At 63.3% G+C, this 20,490-nt stretch overlaps 3 non-coding genes across 3 annotated transcripts; all 3 read right to left on the bottom strand.

Moving 5' to 3' along the window:
- Positions 1–4,509: 4,509 nt before the first annotated feature.
- Positions 4,510–4,628, bottom strand: LOC131865931 (5S ribosomal RNA). The gene has a single exon (XR_009364566.1). It is a non-coding gene; the product is annotated as a 5S ribosomal RNA (ribosomal RNA).
- Positions 4,629–12,432: 7,804 nt separating this feature from the next.
- LOC131865938 (5S ribosomal RNA) lies at positions 12,433–12,551 on the bottom strand. The gene has a single exon (XR_009364573.1). It is a non-coding gene; the product is annotated as a 5S ribosomal RNA (ribosomal RNA).
- Positions 12,552–20,356: 7,805 nt separating this feature from the next.
- LOC131865939 (5S ribosomal RNA) lies at positions 20,357–20,475 on the bottom strand. The gene has a single exon (XR_009364574.1). It is a non-coding gene; the product is annotated as a 5S ribosomal RNA (ribosomal RNA).
- Positions 20,476–20,490: the final 15 nt, after the last annotated feature.

Here is a 20,490-nt window from a genome sequence, read left to right on the forward strand (position 1 = left end):
TGCGCAACGCCGGTGCGAACCCGGGAGCGCCCCGATGTGTGCTCCAAGGTGCGGCGTGCACGAAGTCGGACCCCGGTTTGCCCCGGGTGCGCACCTCGCGTGCACCTTGGTGCGCACACCTTGGCTGGGTTGCGCGGCCTGGTGGGCACCATGGTGCGCACCAAGGAGCGCTCCGAAGTGTGCTCCAAGGTGCGGCGTGCACGAAGTCGGAGCCCGGTTTGCCCCGGGTGCGCACCTTCGCCGCGGTGGGCACCATGGCGTGCACGAAGTCGGAGCCCGGTTTGCCCCGGGTGCGCACCTCGCGTGCACCTTCGCCGGGGTGGGCACCTCGGCTGGGTTGCGCGCCCTGGTGCGCACCAAGGAGCGCTCTGAAGTGTGCTCCAAGGTGCGGCGTGCACGAAGTCGGAGCCCGGTTTGCCCCGGGTGTGCACCTCGCGTGCACCTTCGCTGCGGTGGGCACCTTGGCTGGGTTGCGCGCCTTGGTGGGCACCATGCAGTGCACGAAGTCGGAGCCCGGTTTGCCCCGGGCGCGCACCTCCGCCAGGGTGGGCACCTTGGTGCGCACAACTTGCCTGGGCTGCGCACCAGGAAGGGCTCAAGATGGCACCCGCGTTCCGTTTTTTTCACTATCTTTCAGAACGGAAATTTTAAAATATCGTTTTTTTTTGCCTTTTCTGGAAATTAGTGAAGGCAGCGCATCAAAGGTGCGCAACGCTGGTGCGAACCTGGGAGCGCTCCGATGTGTGCTCCAAGGTGCGGCGTGCACGAAGTCGGACCCCGGTTTGCCCCGGGTGCGCACCTCGCGTGCACCTTGGTGCGCACACCTTGGCTGGGTTGCGCGCCCTGGTGGGCACCATGGTGCGCACCAAGGAGCGCTCCGAAGTGTGCTCCAAGGTGCGGCGTGCACGAAGTCGGAGCCCGGTTTGCCCCGGGTGCGCACCTCGCGTGCACCTTCGCCGCGGTGGGCACCATGGCGTGCACGAAGTCGGAGCCCGGTTTGCCCCGGGTGCGCACCTCGCGTGCACCTTCGCCGGGGTGGGCACCTTAGTGTGCAGACCTTGGCTGGGTTGCGCGCCCTGGTGGGCACCATGGTGCGCACCAAGGAGCGCTCCGAAGTGTGCTCCAAGGTGCGGCCTGCACGAAGTCGGAGCCCGGTTTGCCCCGGGTGTGCACCTCGGGTGGGCACCTTGGTGCGCATGCCTTGCCTGGGCTGCGCACCAGGGCGGGCTCAAGATGGCACCCGCGTTCCTTTTTTTTCACTATCTTTCAAAACGGAAATTTTAAAATCTCATTTTTTTTTGCCTTTTTCTGGAAATTAGTGAAGGCAGCGCATCAAAGGTGCGCACCTCGCTGCCCACCACGGTGCGCAACGCCGGTGGGCACCCGGGAGTGCTTCGAAGTGTGCTCCAAGGTGCTGCGTGCACGTTGTCGGAGCCCGGTTTGCCCCGGGTGCGCACCTCGCGTGCACCTTCGTCGGGGTGGGCACCTTGGCTGGGTTTGCCCCGGCTGCGCTCCGAAGCGGGGTTATTGGAGCGCCGCCTCTTTTTTTGTCGGAGCGTTTGGTGGGGTTTCTCGCATTGGCTCTTCCGAGGCCCGGTTGCCACCCTGGCGCGCACGAAGTCGGAAGTAGGGTTAATTGCCCGGGTGCGCACCTTTGCCAGGGTGGGCACCTTACCTGGGCTGCGCACCAGGGCGGGCTCAAGATGGCACGCGCGTTCCGTTTTTTTCACTATCTTTCAAAACGGAAATTTTAAAATCTCCTTTTTTTTTTGCCTTTTCTGGAAATTAGTGAAGGCAGCGCATCAAAGGTGCGCACCTCGCTGCCCACCTTGGTGTGCTCTGAGGTGCGCACCCGGGAGCGCTACGAAGTGTGCTCCAAGGTGCGGCGTGCACGTTGTCGGAGCCCGGTTTGCCCCGGGTGCGCACCTCGCCTGCACCTTGGCCGGGGTGGGCACCTTGGCTGGGTTTGCCCAGGGTGCGCTCCGAAGCGGGGTTACTGGAGCGCCCCCTCTTTTTTTGTCAGAGCGTTTGGTGGGGTTTCTCGCATTGGCTCTTCCCAGGCCCGGTTGTTGGGTGCGCTCCCACCCTGGCGCGCGCGAAGTTGGAAGTTGGGTTAATTGCCCGGGCGCGCACCTTCGCCAGGGTGGGCACCTTGGTGCGCACACCTTGGCTGGGCTGCGCACCAGGGCGGGCTCAAGATGGCACCAGCATTCCCTTTTTCTCACTATCTTTCAAAACGGAAATTTTAAAATCTCGTTTTTTTTTTGCCTTTTATGGAAATTAGTGAAGGCATCGCATCAAAGGTGCGCACCTCGCTGCCCACCTTGGTGTGCTCCGAGGTGCCCACCACGGTGCGCAACGCCGGTGCGAACCCGGGAGCGCCCCGATGTGTGCTCCAAGGTGCGGCGTGCACGAAGTCGGACCCCGGTTTGCCCCGGGTGCGCACCTCGCGTGCACCTTGGTGCGCACACCTTGGCTGGGTTGCGCGGCCTGGTGGGCACCATGGTGCGCACCAAGGAGCGCTCCGAAGTGTGCTCCAAGGTGCGGCGTGCACGAAGTCGGAGCCCGGTTTGCCCCGGGTACGCACCTCGCGTGCACCTTCGCCGGGGTGGGCACCTCGGCTGGGTTGCGCGCCCTGGTGCGCACCAAGGAGCGCTCCGAAGTGTGCTCCAAGGTGCGGCGTGCACGAAGTCGGAGCCCGGTTTGCCCCGGGTGCGCACCTTCGCCGCGGTGCGCACCATGGCGTGCACGAAGTCGGAGCCCGGTTTGCCCCGGGTGCGCACCTCGCGTGCACCTTCGGCGGGGTTGCGCGCCCTGGTGGGCACCATGGTGCGCACCAAGGAGCGCTCCGAAGTGTGCTCCAAGGTGCGGCGTGCACGAAGTCGGAGCCCGGTTTGCCCCGGGTGCGCACCTCGCGTGCACCTTCGGCGGGGTTGCGCGCCCTGGTGGGCACCATGGTGCGCACCAAGGAGCGCTCCGAAGTGTGCTCCAAGGTGCGGCGTGCACGAAGTCGGAGCCCGGTTTGCCCCGGGTGCGCACCTCGCGTGCACCTTCGCCGCGGTGGGCACCATGGCGTGCACGAAGTCGGAGCCCGGTTTGCCCCGGGTGCGCACCTCGCGTGCACCTTCGCCGGGGTGGGCACCTCGGCTGGGTTGCGCGCCCTGGTGCGCACCAAGGAGCGCTCCGAAGTGTGCTCCAAGGTGCGGCGTGCACGAAGTCGGAGCCCGGTTTGCCCCGGGTGCGCACCTCGCGTGCACCTTCGCCAGGGTGGGCACCTCGGTGCGCACACCTTCTCAATGTTTTCTTGCCTTTTCTGGAAATTGGTGAAGGCAGCGCATCAAAGGTGCGCACCTCGGTGTGCTCCGAGGTGCGAACCCGAGAGCGCTCCGAGGTGCCCACGAAGTCGAAAGTCGGGTTAATTGCATTGTTTTCCCCGGGTGCGCTCCGAGGTGCGCAACATCGGCGCGCACCAAGGAGGGCTCCGAAGTGTGCTCCAAGGTGCGCACGATGGCGTGCACCTCTGGTGCGCACGATTCGGAGCTCGGTTTGACCGGGGTGCGCACACCTTGGCTGGGTTGCGCACCTTTTGTGCGCTCCAAGGTGCGCACGAAGTCGGAGCTCGGTTTGCCCCGGGTGCGCACCTTCGCCAGGGTGCGCACCTTGATGCGCACGCCTTGGCTGGGCTGCGCACCTTGGTGGGCGCCATGGTGCGCACCTTTCGTGCGCTCCAAGGTGCGCACGAAGTCGGAGCTCGGTTTGCCCCGGGTGCGCACCTTGGTGGGCGCCATGGTGCACTCCGAGGTGCCCAAGATTGGTGCGCACCAAGGAGCGCTCCGAAGTGCGCTCCAAGGTGCGCGCGAAGTCGAAAGTTGGGTTAATTGTCCGGTTTGCCTCGGGTGCGCACCTTGCGTGCACCTTCGCCAGGGTGGGCGCCTTGGTGCGCACACCTTGGCTGGGCTGCGCACACCTTGGCACCCGCGTTTCCTTCATTTTAAATTTTTTTTTTTTACAATCTCTCAAGTGGGAAATTCTATAATCTCAACTTTTTTTGCCTTTTCAGGAAACTTTTGAATGGAGCGCATCATTGGTGCGCTCCGAAGTGTGCTCCAAAGCTCTCTCCAGCTGCGTGCACCTGCCCCGGCCGCGCACCCGGCCCCGCCCAGCTTCGCTCACCTGTCCCGGGCGTCTGGTGCGGAACCTTAGAGTAAGAAACATCACCGTGCACCTTGGCCAACGTGCGCGACATCGACCGAGCGCGCACTGGCCGAGGTGCACACCGATTTCACCTGGGTGCGCGCGCAGCACCTCGGGCGCACCGGGGTGCGCGCACAACGCCCGGGTTGCACCGTGGCCTGTGTGCTCGGGGCGCCTCGGGTGCGCGCTCGGTGTCGCCCCCGCGCGCGCGGTAGTGCGGGCAGCGCACCCCGGCCCGGCCCGGCCCCGACGAGAACGCAAACGGGCAAAAGGTTTATTCAAATAGCATTGCGACGCCCGGCGAAAAACTAAAAAAGGGTGCAACACCGGGACTTCCCGGGAGGTCACCCATCCCAGTACTACTCCGGCCCAAGCGCGCTTAACTGCGGAGTTCTGATGGGATCCGGTGCACTAACGCTGGTATGATCGCACCCGTTATGAGCTTGTCGCAGTGTGTACTTAGCAAACCGCGACCCACGTGCGAATCCACCCCGGCCACCCACCCCCGTCGAGGTGCACACCCTCCCTCGCGAAGTGCGCCCCGTTCGCCAAGTGTGAGCCCTGCCCGGGTGCGCGCACCTTGCTAGGGCGTCGGGTGTGCACCCGGCCCGGCCTACGTGCGTGCACCTGGAGGGGGCGTCGTGTGCGTGCAGTGTCCCGTCTGCAACGCGGTGCCCACACACCACCTCGGGCGCAACGACCTGCGCTCACATGTGGGCCGAGTGCACCTTGGTGCATGTTCGGGGCGCCTCGGGTGCACGCTCGATCTTGCCCCGGTGCACCAAGGCGCTCGGTTTGCCCCGGGTGCGCACTTGGTGCAAGGTGGGCACCCAAAATAGGGATCAAGCACCAAAACACAAGTTTCGGGATGCAAAATGGGACCCAAGGACCACAAATGCGTTCCAAGACCCATGATGGGTCCACGAGAACAAAAATGTGTTCCGAGACTTAATAAACAAATATTGGGTTTTAGGAGAAGAAACATGCTCTGATGCCCAAAACGAGAATCGACCCCGAAAAGGCCACAGGCCAAAAGTGGGATGCGAGACAAAAAAAAATGGGACCCGAGGACCAAAATTGGGTTCCCAGGTCGAAGACAGGGCAACCGGACAAGAAACGACCTCTAAGGCTCGAAATGAGTCCCGACGACTAAAACTTGACAAGAAGCACCCATCAGGCACCCAACTCGACACCCATGGGATGCCGACCCACCCGGGCTTCCACCTAGCACACCTTGGCACCCACCCACCCTCGCACCCAACCTCGCACCCAACTTAGCACCTTTGAACCCACATTGGCACTCACCCTGACCCTGGCACCTTGGAACCCACATTGGCACTCACCTTGACCCTGGCACCCACCTTTGCACTCACCTTGGGACCCACCCTGGCTCCCACCTCGGCACCCACCCAGACACCCACCTTGGTTCCTTGGCACCCACCTTGGATCCTTGGCACCCACCCCGACACCCACCTTGGCACGCAACTTGGCTACTTGCCACCCACCTTGGCTCCTTGACGCCCACCCCGACAACCACCCCGTGACCTACCCTGGCTAGGGTTGGTGCACACCCACCCTGGTGCCCACCTTGGCACCCACCCTATGACCCACCTTGGCACGCACCTTAGTACCCACCCCGTTACCCACCCTAGGACCCACCCCGTGACCCACCTTGGCCAGGGTGGGTGCCTTGGTGCGCACAACTTGCCTGGGCTGCACACCAGGGCGGGCTCAAGATGGCACCCGCGTTCCGTTTTTTTCACTATCTTTCAAAACGGAAATTTTAAAATCTCATTTTTTTCTTTTTTTTGCCTTTTCTGGAAATTAGTGAAGGCAGCGCATCAAAGGTGCGCAATGCTGGTGCGAACCCGGGAGCGCTCCGATGTGTGCTCCAAGGTGCGGCGTGCACGAAGTCCGAGCCCGGTTTGCCCCGGGTGCGCACCTCGCGTGCACCTTCGCCGGGGTGAGCACCTTGGCTGGGTTGCGCGCCCTGGTGCGTACCAAGGAGCGCTCTGAAGTGTGCTCCAAGGTGCGGCGTGCACGAAGTCGGAGCCCGGTTTGCCCCGGGTGTGCACCTCGGGTGCGCACCTCGCGTGCACCTTCGCTGCGGTGGGCACCTTGGCTGGGTTGCGCGCCTTGGTGGGCACCATGCAGTGCACGAAGTCGGAGCCCGGTTTGCCCCGGGCGCGCACCTCCGCCAGGGTGGGCACCTTGGTGCGCACAACTTGCCTGGGCTGCGCATCAGGAAGGGCTCAAGATGGCACCCGCGTTCCGTTTTTTTCACTATCTTTCAGAACGGAAATTTTAAAATATCGTTTTTTTTTGCCTTTTCTGGAAATTAGTGAAGGCAGCGCATCAAAGGTGCGCAACGCTGGTGCGAACCTGGGAGCGCTCCGATGTGTGCTCCAAGGTGCGGCGTGCACGAAGTCGGAGCCCGGTTTGCCTCGGGTGCGCCCTGGTGGGCACCATGGTGCGCACCAAGGAGCGCTCCGAAGTGTGCTCCAAGGTGCGGCCTGCACGAAGTCGGAGCCCGGTTTGCCCCGGGTGTGCACCTCGGGTGGGCACCTTGGTGCGCATGCCTTGCCTGGGCTGCGCACCAGGGCGGGCTCAAGATGGCACCCGCGTTCCTTTTTTTTCACTATCTTTCAAAACGGAAATTTTAAAATCTCATTTTTTTTTGCCTTTTTCTGGAAATTAGTGAAGGCAGCGCATCAAAGGTGCGCACCTCGCTGCCCACCACGGTGCGCAACGCCGGTGGGCACCCGGGAGTGCTTCGAAGTGTGCTCCAAGGTGCTGCGTGCACGTTGTCGGAGCCCGGTTTGCCCCGGGTGCGCACCTCGCGTGCACCTTCGTCGGGGTGGGCACCTTGGCTTGGTTTGCCCCGGCTGCGCTCCGAAGCGGGGTTATTGGAGCGCCGCCTCTTTTTTTGTCGGAGCGTTTGGTGGGGTTTCTCGCATTGGCTCTTCCGAGGCCCGGTTGCCACCCTGGCGCGCACGAAGTCGGAAGTAGGGTTAATTGCCCGGGTGCGCACCTTTGCCAGGGTGGCACCTTACCTGGGCTGCGCACCAGGGCGGGCTCAAGATGGCACGCGCGTTCCGTTTTTTTCACTATCTTTCAAAACGGAAATTTTAAAATCTCCTTTTTTTTTTGCCTTTTCTGGAAATTAGTGAAGGCAGCGCATCAAAGGTGCGCACCTCGCTGCCCACCTTGGTGTGCTCTGAGGTGCGCACCCGGGAGCGCTACGAAGTGTGCTCCAAGGTGCGGCGTGCACGTTGTCGGAGCCCGGTTTGCCCCGGGTGCGCACCTCGCCTGCACCTTGGCCGGGGTGGGCACCTTGGCTGGGTTTGCCCAGGGTGCGCTCCGAAGCGGGGTTACTGGAGCGCCCCCTCTTTTTTTGTCAGAGAGTTTGGTGGGGTTTCTCGCATTGGCTCTTCCCAGGCCCGGTTGTTGGGTGCGCTCCCACCCTGGCGCGCGCGAAGTTGGAAGTTGGGTTAATTGCCCGGGCGCGCACCTTCGCCAGGGTGGGCACCTTGGTGCGCAAACCTTGGCTGGGCTGCGCACCAGGGCGGGCTCAAGATGGCACCAGCATTCCCTTTTTCTCACTATCTTTCAAAACGGAAATTTTAAAATCTCGTTTTTTTTTTGCCTTTTATGGAAATTAGTGAAGGCATCGCATCAAAGGTGCGCACCTCGCTGCCCACCTTGGTGTGCTCCGAGGTGCCCACCACGGTGCGCAACGCCGGTGCGAACCCGGGAGCGCCCCGATGTGTGCTCCAAGGTGCGGCGTGCACGAAGTCGGACCCCGGTTTGCCCCGGGTGCGCACCTCGCGTGCACCTTGGTGCGCACACCTTGGCTGGGTTGCGCGGCCTGGTGGGCACCATGGTGCGCACCAAGGAGCGCTCCGAAGTGTGCTCCAAGGTGCGGCGTGCACGAAGTCGGAGCCCGGTTTGCCCCGGGTGCGCACCTTCGCCGCGGTGGGCACCATGGCGTGCACGAAGTCGGAGCCCGGTTTGCCCCGGGTGCGCACCTCGCGTGCACCTTCGCCGGGGTGGGCACCTCGGCTGGGTTGCGCGCCCTGGTGCGCACCAAGGAGCGCTCTGAAGTGTGCTCCAAGGTGCGGCGTGCACGAAGTCGGAGCCCGGTTTGCCCCGGGTGTGCACCTCGCGTGCACCTTCGCTGCGGTGGGCACCTTGGCTGGGTTGCGCGCCTTGGTGGGCACCATGCAGTGCACGAAGTCGGAGCCCGGTTTGCCCCGGGCGCGCACCTCCGCCAGGGTGGGCACCTTGGTGCGCACAACTTGCCTGGGCTGCGCACCAGGAAGGGCTCAAGATGGCACCCGCGTTCCGTTTTTTTCACTATCTTTCAGAACGGAAATTTTAAAATATCGTTTTTTTTTGCCTTTTCTGGAAATTAGTGAAGGCAGCGCATCAAAGGTGCGCAACGCTGGTGCGAACCTGGGAGCGCTCCGATGTGTGCTCCAAGGTGCGGCGTGCACGAAGTCGGACCCCGGTTTGCCCCGGGTGCGCACCTCGCGTGCACCTTGGTGCGCACACCTTGGCTGGGTTGCGCGCCCTGGTGGGCACCATGGTGCGCACCAAGGAGCGCTCCGAAGTGTGCTCCAAGGTGCGGCGTGCACGAAGTCGGAGCCCGGTTTGCCCCGGGTGCGCACCTCGCGTGCACCTTCGCCGCGGTGGGCACCATGGCGTGCACGAAGTCGGAGCCCGGTTTGCCCCGGGTGCGCACCTCGCGTGCACCTTCGCCGGGGTGGGCACCTTAGTGTGCAGACCTTGGCTGGGTTGCGCGCCCTGGTGGGCACCATGGTGCGCACCAAGGAGCGCTCCGAAGTGTGCTCCAAGGTGCGGCCTGCACGAAGTCGGAGCCCGGTTTGCCCCGGGTGTGCACCTCGGGTGGGCACCTTGGTGCGCATGCCTTGCCTGGGCTGCGCACCAGGGCGGGCTCAAGATGGCACCCGCGTTCCTTTTTTTTCACTATCTTTCAAAACGGAAATTTTAAAATCTCATTTTTTTTTGCCTTTTTCTGGAAATTAGTGAAGGCAGCGCATCAAAGGTGCGCACCTCGCTGCCCACCACGGTGCGCAACGCCGGTGGGCACCCGGGAGTGCTTCGAAGTGTGCTCCAAGGTGCTGCGTGCACGTTGTCGGAGCCCGGTTTGCCCCGGGTGCGCACCTCGCGTGCACCTTCGTCGGGGTGGGCACCTTGGCTGGGTTTGCCCCGGCTGCGCTCCGAAGCGGGGTTATTGGAGCGCCGCCTCTTTTTTTGTCGGAGCGTTTGGTGGGGTTTCTCGCATTGGCTCTTCCGAGGCCCGGTTGCCACCCTGGCGCGCACGAAGTCGGAAGTAGGGTTAATTGCCCGGGTGCGCACCTTTGCCAGGGTGGGCACCTTACCTGGGCTGCGCACCAGGGCGGGCTCAAGATGGCACGCGCGTTCCGTTTTTTTCACTATCTTTCAAAACGGAAATTTTAAAATCTCCTTTTTTTTTTGCCTTTTCTGGAAATTAGTGAAGGCAGCGCATCAAAGGTGCGCACCTCGCTGCCCACCTTGGTGTGCTCTGAGGTGCGCACCCGGGAGCGCTACGAAGTGTGCTCCAAGGTGCGGCGTGCACGTTGTCGGAGCCCGGTTTGCCCCGGGTGCGCACCTCGCCTGCACCTTGGCCGGGGTGGGCACCTTGGCTGGGTTTGCCCAGGGTGCGCTCCGAAGCGGGGTTACTGGAGCGCCCCCTCTTTTTTTGTCAGAGCGTTTGGTGGGGTTTCTCGCATTGGCTCTTCCCAGGCCCGGTTGTTGGGTGCGCTCCCACCCTGGCGCGCGCGAAGTTGGAAGTTGGGTTAATTGCCCGGGCGCGCACCTTCGCCAGGGTGGGCACCTTGGTGCGCACACCTTGGCTGGGCTGCGCACCAGGGCGGGCTCAAGATGGCACCAGCATTCCCTTTTTCTCACTATCTTTCAAAACGGAAATTTTAAAATCTCGTTTTTTTTTTGCCTTTTATGGAAATTAGTGAAGGCATCGCATCAAAGGTGCGCACCTCGCTGCCCACCTTGGTGTGCTCCGAGGTGCCCACCACGGTGCGCAACGCCGGTGCGAACCCGGGAGCGCCCCGATGTGTGCTCCAAGGTGCGGCGTGCACGAAGTCGGACCCCGGTTTGCCCCGGGTGCGCACCTCGCGTGCACCTTGGTGCGCACACCTTGGCTGGGTTGCGCGGCCTGGTGGGCACCATGGTGCGCACCAAGGAGCGCTCCGAAGTGTGCTCCAAGGTGCGGCGTGCACGAAGTCGGAGCCCGGTTTGCCCCGGGTACGCACCTCGCGTGCACCTTCGCCGGGGTGGGCACCTCGGCTGGGTTGCGCGCCCTGGTGCGCACCAAGGAGCGCTCCGAAGTGTGCTCCAAGGTGCGGCGTGCACGAAGTCGGAGCCCGGTTTGCCCCGGGTGCGCACCTTCGCCGCGGTGCGCACCATGGCGTGCACGAAGTCGGAGCCCGGTTTGCCCCGGGTGCGCACCTCGCGTGCACCTTCGGCGGGGTTGCGCGCCCTGGTGGGCACCATGGTGCGCACCAAGGAGCGCTCCGAAGTGTGCTCCAAGGTGCGGCGTGCACGAAGTCGGAGCCCGGTTTGCCCCGGGTGCGCACCTCGCGTGCACCTTCGGCGGGGTTGCGCGCCCTGGTGGGCACCATGGTGCGCACCAAGGAGCGCTCCGAAGTGTGCTCCAAGGTGCGGCGTGCACGAAGTCGGAGCCCGGTTTGCCCCGGGTGCGCACCTCGCGTGCACCTTCGCCGCGGTGGGCACCATGGCGTGCACGAAGTCGGAGCCCGGTTTGCCCCGGGTGCGCACCTCGCGTGCACCTTCGCCGGGGTGGGCACCTCGGCTGGGTTGCGCGCCCTGGTGCGCACCAAGGAGCGCTCCGAAGTGTGCTCCAAGGTGCGGCGTGCACGAAGTCGGAGCCCGGTTTGCCCCGGGTGCGCACCTCGCGTGCACCTTCGCCAGGGTGGGCACCTCGGTGCGCACACCTTCTCAATGTTTTCTTGCCTTTTCTGGAAATTGGTGAAGGCAGCGCATCAAAGGTGCGCACCTCGGTGTGCTCCGAGGTGCGAACCCGAGAGCGCTCCGAGGTGCCCACGAAGTCGAAAGTCGGGTTAATTGCATTGTTTTCCCCGGGTGCGCTCCGAGGTGCGCAACATCGGCGCGCACCAAGGAGGGCTCCGAAGTGTGCTCCAAGGTGCGCACGATGGCGTGCACCTCTGGTGCGCACGATTCGGAGCTCGGTTTGACCGGGGTGCGCACACCTTGGCTGGGTTGCGCACCTTTTGTGCGCTCCAAGGTGCGCACGAAGTCGGAGCTCGGTTTGCCCCGGGTGCGCACCTTCGCCAGGGTGCGCACCTTGATGCGCACGCCTTGGCTGGGCTGCGCACCTTGGTGGGCGCCATGGTGCGCACCTTTCGTGCGCTCCAAGGTGCGCACGAAGTCGGAGCTCGGTTTGCCCCGGGTGCGCACCTTGGTGGGCGCCATGGTGCACTCCGAGGTGCCCAAGATTGGTGCGCACCAAGGAGCGCTCCGAAGTGCGCTCCAAGGTGCGCGCGAAGTCGAAAGTTGGGTTAATTGTCCGGTTTGCCTCGGGTGCGCACCTTGCGTGCACCTTCGCCAGGGTGGGCGCCTTGGTGCGCACACCTTGGCTGGGCTGCGCACACCTTGGCACCCGCGTTTCCTTCATTTTAAATTTTTTTTTTTTACAATCTCTCAAGTGGGAAATTCTATAATCTCAACTTTTTTTGCCTTTTCAGGAAACTTTTGAATGGAGCGCATCATTGGTGCGCTCCGAAGTGTGCTCCAAAGCTCTCTCCAGCTGCGTGCACCTGCCCCGGCCGCGCACCCGGCCCCGCCCAGCTTCGCTCACCTGTCCCGGGCGTCTGGTGCGGAACCTTAGAGTAAGAAACATCACCGTGCACCTTGGCCAACGTGCGCGACTCGACCGAGCGCGCACTGGCCGAGGTGCACACCGATTTCACCTGGGTGCGCGCGCAGCACCTCGGGCGCACCGGGGTGCGCGCACAACGCCCGGGTTGCACCGTGGCCTGTGTGCTCGGGGCGCCTCGGGTGCGCGCTCGGTGTCGCCCCCGCGCGCGCGGTAGTGCGGGCAGCGCACCCCGGCCCGGCCCGGCCCCGACGAGAACGCAAACGGGCAAAAGGTTTATTCAAATAGCATTGCGACGCCCGGCGAAAAACTAAAAAAGGGTGCAACACCGGGACTTCCCGGGAGGTCACCCATCCCAGTACTACTCCGGCCCAAGCGCGCTTAACTGCGGAGTTCTGATGGGATCCGGTGCACTAACGCTGGTATGATCGCACCCGTTATGAGCTTGTCGCAGTGTGTACTTAGCAAACCGCGACCCACGTGCGAATCCACCCCGGCCACCCACCCCCGTCGAGGTGCACACCCTCCCTCGCGAAGTGCGCCCCGTTCGCCAAGTGTGAGCCCTGCCCGGGTGCGCGCACCTTGCTAGGGCGTCGGGTGTGCACCCGGCCCGGCCTACGTGCGTGCACCTGGAGGGGGCGTCGTGTGCGTGCAGTGTCCCGTCTGCAACGCGGTGCCCACACACCACCTCGGGCGCAACGACCTGCGCTCACATGTGGGCCGAGTGCACCTTGGTGCATGTTCGGGGCGCCTCGGGTGCACGCTCGATCTTGCCCCGGTGCACCAAGGCGCTCGGTTTGCCCCGGGTGCGCACTTGGTGCAAGGTGGGCACCCAAAATAGGGATCAAGCACCAAAACACAAGTTTCGGGATGCAAAATGGGACCCAAGGACCACAAATGCGTTCCAAGACCCATGATGGGTCCACGAGAACAAAAATGTGTTCCGAGACTTAATAAACAAATATTGGGTTTTAGGAGAAGAAACATGCTCTGATGCCCAAAACGAGAATCGACCCCGAAAAGGCCACAGGCCAAAAGTGGGATGCGAGACAAAAAAAAATGGGACCCGAGGACCAAAATTGGGTTCCCAGGTCGAAGACAGGGCAACCGGACAAGAAACGACCTCTAAGGCTCGAAATGAGTCCCGACGACTAAAACTTGACAAGAAGCACCCATCAGGCACCCAACTCGACACCCATGGGATGCCGACCCACCCGGGCTTCCACCTAGCACACCTTGGCACCCACCCACCCTCGCACCCAACCTCGCACCCAACTTAGCACCTTTGAACCCACATTGGCACTCACCCTGACCCTGGCACCTTGGAACCCACATTGGCACTCACCTTGACCCTGGCACCCACCTTTGCACTCACCTTGGGACCCACCCTGGCTCCCACCTCGGCACCCACCCAGACACCCACCTTGGTTCCTTGGCACCCACCTTGGATCCTTGGCACCCACCCCGACACCCACCTTGGCACGCAACTTGGCTACTTGCCACCCACCTTGGCTCCTTGACGCCCACCCCGACAACCACCCCGTGACCTACCCTGGCTAGGGTTGGTGCACACCCACCCTGGTGCCCACCTTGGCACCCACCCTATGACCCACCTTGGCACGCACCTTAGTACCCACCCCGTTACCCACCCTAGGACCCACCCCGTGACCCACCTTGGCCAGGGTGGGTGCCTTGGTGCGCACAACTTGCCTGGGCTGCACACCAGGGCGGGCTCAAGATGGCACCCGCGTTCCGTTTTTTTCACTATCTTTCAAAACGGAAATTTTAAAATCTCATTTTTTTCTTTTTTTTGCCTTTTCTGGAAATTAGTGAAGGCAGCGCATCAAAGGTGCGCAATGCTGGTGCGAACCCGGGAGCGCTCCGATGTGTGCTCCAAGGTGCGGCGTGCACGAAGTCCGAGCCCGGTTTGCCCCGGGTGCGCACCTCGCGTGCACCTTCGCCGGGGTGAGCACCTTGGCTGGGTTGCGCGCCCTGGTGCGTACCAAGGAGCGCTCTGAAGTGTGCTCCAAGGTGCGGCGTGCACGAAGTCGGAGCCCGGTTTGCCCCGGGTGTGCACCTCGGGTGCGCACCTCGCGTGCACCTTCGCTGCGGTGGGCACCTTGGCTGGGTTGCGCGCCTTGGTGGGCACCATGCAGTGCACGAAGTCGGAGCCCGGTTTGCCCCGGGCGCGCACCTCCGCCAGGGTGGGCACCTTGGTGCGCACAACTTGCCTGGGCTGCGCATCAGGAAGGGCTCAAGATGGCACCCGCGTTCCGTTTTTTTCACTATCTTTCAGAACGGAAATTTTAAAATATCGTTTTTTTTTGCCTTTTCTGGAAATTAGTGAAGGCAGCGCATCAAAGGTGCGCAACGCTGGTGCGAACCTGGGAGCGCTCCGATGTGTGCTCCAAGGTGCGGCGTGCACGAAGTCGGAGCCCGGTTTGCCTCGGGTGCGCCCTGGTGGGCACCATGGTGCGCACCAAGGAGCGCTCCGAAGTGTGCTCCAAGGTGCGGCCTGCACGAAGTCGGAGCCCGGTTTGCCCCGGGTGTGCACCTCGGGTGGGCACCTTGGTGCGCATGCCTTGCCTGGGCTGCGCACCAGGGCGGGCTCAAGATGGCACCCGCGTTCCTTTTTTTTCACTATCTTTCAAAACGGAAATTTTAAAATCTCATTTTTTTTTGCCTTTTTCTGGAAATTAGTGAAGGCAGCGCATCAAAGGTGCGCACCTCGCTGCCCACCACGGTGCGCAACGCCGGTGGGCACCCGGGAGTGCTTCGAAGTGTGCTCCAAGGTGCTGCGTGCACGTTGTCGGAGCCCGGTTTGCCCCGGGTGCGCACCTCGCGTGCACCTTCGTCGGGGTGGGCACCTTGGCTTGGTTTGCCCCGGCTGCGCTCCGAAGCGGGGTTATTGGAGCGCCGCCTCTTTTTTTGTCGGAGCGTTTGGTGGGGTTTCTCGCATTGGCTCTTCCGAGGCCCGGTTGCCACCCTGGCGCGCACGAAGTCGGAAGTAGGGTTAATTGCCCGGGTGCGCACCTTTGCCAGGGTGGCACCTTACCTGGGCTGCGCACCAGGGCGGGCTCAAGATGGCACGCGCGTTCCGTTTTTTTCACTATCTTTCAAAACGGAAATTTTAAAATCTCCTTTTTTTTTTGCCTTTTCTGGAAATTAGTGAAGGCAGCGCATCAAAGGTGCGCACCTCGCTGCCCACCTTGGTGTGCTCTGAGGTGCGCACCCGGGAGCGCTACGAAGTGTGCTCCAAGGTGCGGCGTGCACGTTGTCGGAGCCCGGTTTGCCCCGGGTGCGCACCTCGCCTGCACCTTGGCCGGGGTGGGCACCTTGGCTGGGTTTGCCCAGGGTGCGCTCCGAAGCGGGGTTACTGGAGCGCCCCCTCTTTTTTTGTCAGAGAGTTTGGTGGGGTTTCTCGCATTGGCTCTTCCCAGGCCCGGTTGTTGGGTGCGCTCCCACCCTGGCGCGCGCGAAGTTGGAAGTTGGGTTAATTGCCCGGGCGCGCACCTTCGCCAGGGTGGGCACCTTGGTGCGCAAACCTTGGCTGGGCTGCGCACCAGGGCGGGCTCAAGATGGCACCAGCATTCCCTTTTTCTCACTATCTTTCAAAACGGAAATTTTAAAATCTCGTTTTTTTTTTGCCTTTTATGGAAATTAGTGAAGGCATCGCATCAAAGGTGCGCACCTCGCTGCCCACCTTGGTGTGCTCCGAGGTGCCCACCACGGTGCGCAACGCCGGTGCGAACCCGGGAGCGCCCCGATGTGTGCTCCAAGGTGCGGCGTGCACGAAGTCGGACCCCGGTTTGCCCCGGGTGCGCACCTCGCGTGCACCTTGGTGCGCACACCTTGGCTGGGTTGCGCGGCCTGGTGGGCACCATGGTGCGCACCAAGGAGCGCTCCGAAGTGTGCTCCAAGGTGCGGCGTGCACGAAGTCGGAGCCCGGTTTGCCCCGGGTGCGCACCTTCGCCGCGGTGGGCACCATGGCGTGCACGAAGTCGGAGCCCGGTTTGCCCCGGGTGCGCACCTCGCGTGCACCTTCGCCGGGGTGGGCACCTCGGCTGGGTTGCGCGCCCTGGTGCGCACCAAGGAGCGCTCTGAAGTGTGCTCCAAGGTGCGGCAGTGCACGAAGTCGGAGCCCGGTTTGCCCCGGGTGTGCACCTCGCGTGCACCTTCGCTGCGGTGGGCACCTTGGCTGGGTTGCGCGCCTTGGTGGGCACCATGCAGTGCACGAAGTCGGAGCCCGGTTTGCCCCGGGCGCGCACCTCCGCCAGGGTGGGCACCTTGGTGCGCACAACTTGCCTGGGCTGCGCACCAGGAAGGGCTCAAGATGGCACCCGCGTTCCGTTTTTTTCACTATCTTTCAGAACGGAAATTTTAAAATATCGTTTTTTTTTGCCTTTTCTGGAAATTAGTGAAGGCAGCGCATCAAAGGTGCGCAACGCTGGTGCGAACCTGGGAGCGCTCCGATGTGTGCTCCAAGGTGCGGCGTGCACGAAGTCGGACCCCGGTTTGCCCCGGGTGCGCACCTCGCGTGCACCTTGGTGCGCACACCTTGGCTGGGTTGCGCGCCCTGGTGGGCACCATGGTGCGCACCAAGGAGCGCTCCGAAGTGTGCTCCAAGGTGCGGCGTGCACGAAGTCGGAGCCCGGTTTGCCCCGGGTGCGCACCTCGCGTGCACCTTCGCCGCGGTGGGCACCATGGCGTGCACGAAGTCGGAGCCCGGTTTGCCCCGGGTGCGCACCTCGCGTGCACCTTCGCCGGGGTGGGCACCTTAGTGTGCAGACCTTGGCTGGGTTGCGCGCCCTGGTGGGCACCATGGTGCGCACCAAGGAGCGCTCCGAAGTGTGCTCCAAGGTGCGGCCTGCACGAAGTCGGAGCCCGGTTTGCCCCGGGTGTGCACCTCGGGTGGGCACCTTGGTGCGCATGCCTTGCCTGGGCTGCGCACCAGGGCGGGCTCAAGATGGCACCCGCGTTCCTTTTTTTTCACTATCTTTCAAAACGGAAATTTTAAAATCTCATTTTTTTTTGCCTTTTTCTGGAAATTAGTGAAGGCAGCGCATCAAAGGTGCGCACCTCGCTGCCCACCACGGTGCGCAACGCCGGTGGGCACCCGGGAGTGCTTCGAAGTGTGCTCCAAGGTGCTGCGTGCACGTTGTCGGAGCCCGGTTTGCCCCGGGTGCGCACCTCGCGTGCACCTTCGTCGGGGTGGGCACCTTGGCTGGGTTTGCCCCGGCTGCGCTCCGAAGCGGGGTTATTGGAGCGCCGCCTCTTTTTTTGTCGGAGCGTTTGGTGGGGTTTCTCGCATTGGCTCTTCCGAGGCCCGGTTGCCACCCTGGCGCGCACGAAGTCGGAAGTAGGGTTAATTGCCCGGGTGCGCACCTTTGCCAGGGTGGGCACCTTACCTGGGCTGCGCACCAGGGCGGGCTCAAGATGGCACGCGCGTTCCGTTTTTTTCACTATCTTTCAAAACGGAAATTTTAAAATCTCCTTTTTTTTTTGCCTTTTCTGGAAATTAGTGAAGGCAGCGCATCAAAGGTGCGCACCTCGCTGCCCACCTTGGTGTGCTCTGAGGTGCGCACCCGGGAGCGCTACGAAGTGTGCTCCAAGGTGCGGCGTGCACGTTGTCGGAGCCCGGTTTGCCCCGGGTGCGCACCTCGCCTGCACCTTGGCCGGGGTGGGCACCTTGGCTGGGTTTGCCCAGGGTGCGCTCCGAAGCGGGGTTACTGGAGCGCCCCCTCTTTTTTTGTCAGAGCGTTTGGTGGGGTTTCTCGCATTGGCTCTTCCCAGGCCCGGTTGTTGGGTGCGCTCCCACCCTGGCGCGCGCGAAGTTGGAAGTTGGGTTAATTGCCCGGGCGCGCACCTTCGCCAGGGTGGGCACCTTGGTGCGCACACCTTGGCTGGGCTGCGCACCAGGGCGGGCTCAAGATGGCACCAGCATTCCCTTTTTCTCACTATCTTTCAAAACGGAAATTTTAAAATCTCGTTTTTTTTTTGCCTTTTATGGAAATTAGTGAAGGCATCGCATCAAAGGTGCGCACCTCGCTGCCCACCTTGGTGTGCTCCGAGGTGCCCACCACGGTGCGCAACGCCGGTGCGAACCCGGGAGCGCCCCGATGTGTGCTCCAAGGTGCGGCGTGCACGAAGTCGGACCCCGGTTTGCCCCGGGTGCGCACCTCGCGTGCACCTTGGTGCGCACACCTTGGCTGGGTTGCGCGGCCTGGTGGGCACCATGGTGCGCACCAAGGAGCGCTCCGAAGTGTGCTCCAAGGTGCGGCGTGCACGAAGTCGGAGCCCGGTTTGCCCCGGGTACGCACCTCGCGTGCACCTTCGCCGGGGTGGGCACCTCGGCTGGGTTGCGCGCCCTGGTGCGCACCAAGGAGCGCTCCGAAGTGTGCTCCAAGGTGCGGCGTGCACGAAGTCGGAGCCCGGTTTGCCCCGGGTGCGCACCTTCGCCGCGGTGCGCACCATGGCGTGCACGAAGTCGGAGCCCGGTTTGCCCCGGGTGCGCACCTCGCGTGCACCTTCGGCGGGGTTGCGCGCCCTGGTGGGCACCATGGTGCGCACCAAGGAGCGCTCCGAAGTGTGCTCCAAGGTGCGGCGTGCACGAAGTCGGAGCCCGGTTTGCCCCGGGTGCGCACCTCGCGTGCACCTTCGGCGGGGTTGCGCGCCCTGGTGGGCACCATGGTGCGCACCAAGGAGCGCTCCGAAGTGTGCTCCAAGGTGCGGCGTGCACGAAGTCGGAGCCCGGTTTGCCCCGGGTGCGCACCTCGCGTGCACCTTCGCCGCGGTGGGCACCATGGCGTGCACGAAGTCGGAGCCCGGTTTGCCCCGGGTGCGCACCTCGCGTGCACCTTCGCCGGGGTGGGCACCTCGGCTGGGTTGCGCGCCCTGGTGCGCACCAAGGAGCGCTCCGAAGTGTGCTCCAAGGTGCGGCGTGCACGAAGTCGGAGCCCGGTTTGCCCCGGGTGCGCACCTCGCGTGCACCTTCGCCAGGGTGGGCACCTCGGTGCGCACACCTTCTCAATGTTTTCTTGCCTTTTCTGGAAATTGGTGAAGGCAGCGCATCAAAGGTGCGCACCTCGGTGTGCTCCGAGGTGCGAACCCGAGAGCGCTCCGAGGTGCCCACGAAGTCGAAAGTCGGGTTAATTGCATTGTTTTCCCCGGGTGCGCTCCGAGGTGCGCAACATCGGCGCGCACCAAGGAGGGCTCCGAAGTGTGCTCCAAGGTGCGCACGATGGCGTGCACCTCTGGTGCGCACGATTCGGAGCTCGGTTTGACCGGGGTGCGCACACCTTGGCTGGGTTGCGCACCTTTTGTGCGCTCCAAGGTGCGCACGAAGTCGGAGCTCGGTTTGCCCCGGGTGCGCACCTTCGCCAGGGTGCGCACCTTGATGCGCACGCCTTGGCTGGGCTGCGCACCTTGGTGGGCGCCATGGTGCGCACCTTTCGTGCGCTCCAAGGTGCGCACGAAGTCGGAGCTCGGTTTGCCCCGGGTGCGCACCTTGGTGGGCGCCATGGTGCACTCCGAGGTGCCCAAGATTGGTGCGCACCAAGGAGCGCTCCGAAGTGCGCTCCAAGGTGCGCGCGAAGTCGAAAGTTGGGTTAATTGTCCGGTTTGCCTCGGGTGCGCACCTTGCGTGCACCTTCGCCAGGGTGGGCGCCTTGGTGCGCACACCTTGGCTGGGCTGCGCACACCTTGGCACCCGCGTTTCCTTCATTTTAAATTTTTTTTTTTTACAATCTCTCAAGTGGGAAATTCTATAATCTCAACTTTTTTTGCCTTTTCAGGAAACTTTTGAATGGAGCGCATCATTGGTGCGCTCCGAAGTGTGCTCCAAAGCTCTCTCCAGCTGCGTGCACCTGCCCCGGCCGCGCACCCGGCCCCGCCCAGCTTCGCTCACCTGTCCCGGGCGTCTGGTGCGGAACCTTAGAGTAAGAAACATCACCGTGCACCTTGGCCAACGTGCGCGACTCGACCGAGCGCGCACTGGCCGAGGTGCACACCGATTTCACCTGGGTGCGCGCGCAGCACCTCGGGCGCACCGGGGTGCGCGCACAACGCCCGGGTTGCACCGTGGCCTGTGTGCTCGGGGCGCCTCGGGTGCGCGCTCGGTGTCGCCCCCGCGCGCGCGGTAGTGCGGGCAGCGCACCCCGGCCCGGCCCGGCCCCGACGAGAACGCAAACGGGCAAAAGGTTTATTCAAATAGCATTGCGACGCCCGGCGAAAAACTAAAAAAGGGTGCAACACCGGGACTTCCCGGGAGGTCACCCATCCCAGTACTACTCCGGCCCAAGCGCGCTTAACTGCGGAGTTCTGATGGGATCCGGTGCACTAACGCTGGTATGATCGCACCCGTTATGAGCTTGTCG

The sequence above is a fragment of the Cryptomeria japonica genome, unplaced genomic scaffold (genome assembly GCF_030272615.1).
Source record: "Cryptomeria japonica unplaced genomic scaffold, Sugi_1.0 HiC_scaffold_127, whole genome shotgun sequence".
In the NCBI taxonomy this organism is placed as follows: domain Eukaryota; kingdom Viridiplantae; phylum Streptophyta; class Pinopsida; order Cupressales; family Cupressaceae; genus Cryptomeria; species Cryptomeria japonica.